The sequence below is a fragment of the Peromyscus californicus genome, unplaced genomic scaffold, assembly GCF_007827085.1.
Source record: "Peromyscus californicus insignis strain IS unplaced genomic scaffold, ASM782708v3 Scaffold_11__1_contigs__length_118956290, whole genome shotgun sequence".
NCBI lineage: Eukaryota > Metazoa > Chordata > Mammalia > Rodentia > Cricetidae > Peromyscus > Peromyscus californicus.
Window position 1 is genome coordinate 103,968,303 of NW_026294402.1, and position 4,627 is coordinate 103,972,929.

A 4,627-nucleotide genomic window follows, 5' to 3' on the forward strand; every position below is an offset into this window, starting at 1 on the left:
ATCCTGCTCAGGCCTTCATGCTGTTCTATTTGTCCTCATTATGCTTAATAGCACCTGTGATTAGGTTGTAAATAAATTATTAAGTACATTTATTTATCTGTTTATTATGTTTCCTTTTGTGCGATACAATTTCCGTAACGAGAGGAGTCTGCCTCTGACTCACTGGTGAATCAACATAGTCCAGACTTGTCTCTGGTGCATGAGATTTAATTATGACCTGATGGATGAGGGACCAGGTTAATCAATCCTAAGCTGATGAGAAGAGAAACATGCTGAATACCATGGTTACTAAAGACCATGGCTGACCCAGAGGAGCCCTGCTCAAGGTACGGGTGAGGACAGATTGAAATGGAGCTCAAGTGTCCCCCTGAAGAACAAGGGAAATGCTTTCCTCCTTTTCTTTAACAGTTTTCTTCAGAAAAAAAAAATTGTTCTTTGTCTCAAAATGTGTATGTGTTCCTTTAAATATTCTGTCCACACAAATTCTAGTTGCCTAGTACTTCTCTGAAGATGTCTTTCAGATTGACTTGAAATCTTATTATACAGTATGTATAAACCTATTACATACTTATACATGAATTTATTATTTTATATTAAATGTCTTCTTAATATGAAATATATCATATTATAAAATGTTTCATTACATATGTACAGAGAGGTACATAACTGATGAACTCTAACAGGGCCTTGTCTCCCAGTTTCTGTGGATGGTTAGGAGCCTGACTTCCGTGAAAGTCTGGCTCCCAGTTGTAAAGCTACCTCTTTCATTAAAAAAACTTATTTTTCCATTGTATAAAACCAATTAACCAATGCAGATGGTGACCTAATTATCAGGTGAATTTAGGATAAACAAATGGAGTTGTCAAATTCTCTTACTGGAGGACTAATTAAGGACTAATTACCAGGGCTCCAAAGAACATCTGTGTAATAGGTTGTGCTTCTGTGGCAACGAAAAAGGGTGAGATCTGCCTGTGTCTTCCCAGTCTTGGGGTCACGTTCTGGCTTAAGGCTTACTAAATCCCTTTTCCTTCTGATTTACCTTGTAAAGATTTCTGGGTGGAGAAAATGTCCTGTTTTAAGCTGGGAGCCGGTGAGAAGGCTCAGCAAGTAAAGGCACTTGGTGCCAAGCCTGAGGACCTGAGTTCAAGCCCTGAGATCCTCGTTCATCCACTGAGATGAACGCCGCCAAGTTATCCCCTGATCTTCACATACATGGCATGGCATGTGCACTCCCACACACATATTATAAATAAATGTAAAGAAAACATTTATCTGGTCATGGAGGTACCTGTGTATAATTCCAGAGCTTGGGGAACTGGAGTAGAAGACTGAGTTTGAGGCCAACCTCTACATACTCAGACTCTGTCTCAGAAGATGCGACAATGCTCTTGTAGGAACAATTATTTTTCTTGAGGACAAAATAAGTATTAAGTACACCCAGCAGAAATGAAGATGAAATAATAACCAGAGATCTATATTCAGAATTTGGAACAGTTTGGTTGTATTTTGTATTTTTTTACCATCTCATGAGGAGAAAAAAAAAATAAAACTACAGAATTAAAAACTTAGTAGAAGCCGGGCGGTGGTGGCGCACGCCTTTAATCCCAGCACTTGGGAGGCAGAGGCTGGCGGATCTCTGTGAGTTCGAGGCCAGCCTGGTCTACAAAGCGAGTTCCAGGAAAGGCGCAAAACTACACAGAGAAACCCTGTCTCAAAAAACAAACAAACAAACAAACAAAAAAAAAAAAAAAAAAAAACTTAGTAGAATGTGATAAAATATTTTTAAAATTGATGTACAATTCCATACAACCTGCCTCCTGCCTTTTTTTTCCTAGAAAGATCTACATTTTTTTCAAATAAATATGTTCAAATTATTTGATGTGTGTGTCTGACACTTGTATGAGGGAAGCAGTCCCAGCAAGTGTGTGGAGGTCAGAGGACAAGTTTGGCAGGCAGTTCTCTCCTTCACTGTGACTTCTGGGCGCTGAACTTGGGTGGTCAGGCCTGTGCAGCCAGCGCCCTTACCCACTGAGCCACCTTGTCAGCTCCTCACAAATGTTTTGATAAGCCCGGAATGTTAAAGAGGAAGCTTTCTGGGTGCTTTCTAAAGTGACTGTGGACAGTTACCAAATAGCTTCATAAAGGGAGTTGATCCTTCCTTGTTTGAAGGGCAGATATGAAAATTAGCAGAGTTGATTATAGGCAAAAGATACAAATTGAAGTTTTTCCAAGTGAGGGGAAGAAAAAGTTAGACTTGGAAGAGGTTGTAAAATGGTTGCAAGCATCCATGCCTCTTTGTAAGCATATCTCTTATTTTATGTGCATTCATGTTTGAGCACGTGTGTGTGTACATGAGTACGGAGGACAACCTCAGGTCGCTGTTACTCAGCTGTTACCATCTACCTTATTTTGGGACAGTCTCTAATTAGTCTGGAGCTCAATGATTAGGGTAGGCCCCCTGGCCAGTGAGCACCAAGCATCCACAAATCTCCAGTGCTGGGATTACAAGTGAGGGCCTAAAAAAATGCCTGGCTTTTTTAGGAGAAGTGTACCTCTTTATAGTGAGACCCTGTAGCTCTCCCACCCAAATTATGCCTGCTCCTCCTTCCTCCCCACTTGTGACCTCCCCATACCCCGCATACTCTACTCTCTCTGGTGCTGGGGACTGAACCCCAAGCTCTAAGCATGCTAAGCACTCCACTCCATCACTGAACTGCACCCCAGTCCATCTATGCCTTTAGTCAGGTCTGCCGCCGTGACTTTCTTTGGCTAATACAAAGCAGCAAACGGCAGAGCCTATGCCTCCAGAGGCTAGGCTGGCTTCTGGTCTCTGGGGACTGTGCCCAGGCAAGTCGACAATCCTGGCCTTGTTAACTCATCACCATCCTCGAGACACACAAGAGCCACCATCCAGGTGAGCAGCACCTGAGTGACCTGCCACCTGGTGGCCAATACGTGAATTAAACCAGCTGAGTGAAGCTAAATCAGAAACAGATTAAGAGGCAGCTGAACCAAAGCACTAACCCACAAAACATGAGCTCAATGGCTCCTTTAGGCTGTGAGGTTTTGCAGGGCGGTTTGCATGCAGTCATGCGTAACTGATAAATTATCTCGAAGTCAATCAGTCTCTGTTTTATGACACAGGGTCTCCTGTAGCTCAAACCGGACTTGAACTTGCTAAGCAGCCAAGGGTAATCTTGAGTTCCTGATCCTCCTTGCCTTCACCTCCCAACTGCTGGGATTACAGGCATGAGCCACCTACCACATCTGTCTATCAAATGCTTTCAAAATTGATATGCCCCTTTCATAAGTTTTGTGTTCAAATTTACCTTTCAGCCATCTCTCCAGCCCCTCACCATGGTTTTGAAAGAACTGTGTTTCAAAAATATACTCTGCTTGTGTGGAATATGAAAACCCTGCTGAGAGTTTGTAGGGTCGGAATTAAGGGAAAGAAAAAAGTATGATGGGTCAGTAGGTACAGTTCTTGCTGTGCAAGCATAACGACCTGGGTTCAATCACCAGCACCCACGTCAGGGACAAAAATATGCCCATTCCAGCACTGAGGAGGCAGGTCCCCGGCCAGTCAGAAAACCAGTCTAACTGGATCAGATTGGTGCGCTCCAAGTTCAGTGAGACCCCTATCAAAGGTAAGGCAGGGAATGAGTAAAGAAGGTACCCATATTGACTTCTGGCTTCCTCTTGTACATGCATACATGACACACAGGTGCATATGAACACACACACACACACACACACACACACACACACACACACACACACACAGAAATGTATGTTGACTAGATTATAAAAATAAATATAAACTCAGAAATAAGAGCAAATCTATATTGTATCTACGGCATAATTACTAGAGCCAGACAAGGAATTTGATGTTTCTCTTGCGGTCCTCTCCACATGGGGGCCATGTGGACCTTACTGAATTACTACCTAAGTTAGAATCCAACATCTATTATCCCGAGTTGATATTTTTCCGTGTCCACAGGGGCTATTTCTGATCAGACTAACTAAGTACTTAAGTTCTCCCCTGAACCCACATACAGCCTCTACTTCCCACCTACCCAGAAGCCCACTGTGGCCGCAGAGCTCACCTTACAGGATGGAAAGCAATGGTGAAACCCAGTTACTCTGTGAACACCCCAGGGCAGGAGTCACACACACCACTGCCTCAGTGTGGGTGGCAGTGGGTGTTGGCATGCGTGATGGTATTCAATGTGATTCTACCTAGATACAAAAGGGAAGCAATGCCTCTCTAATATGGAGGAAAACATGATTCTTCTTCCATATCCTCATGTAGCATTTACTTGAATTTTAATTTTACCTTTTTCTTTTTTTTTTTTAGATTTATTATTTATTATGTATTCAGTGTTCTGCCTGCATGTATGCCTGCATGCCAGAAGAGGGCACCAGATCTCATTACAGATGGTTGTGAGCCACCATGTGGTTTCCGGGAATTGAACTCAGGACCTCTGGAAGAGCAGCCAGTGCTCTTAACCTCTGAGCCATCTCTCCAGCCCACCTCTTTCTTTTTTTGAGTTGTGGTTTGAAACCATGTTCTCACAAATGCCAGACAAACACTTTACCAATGACTCATTAATTTACCTTTTTTTCC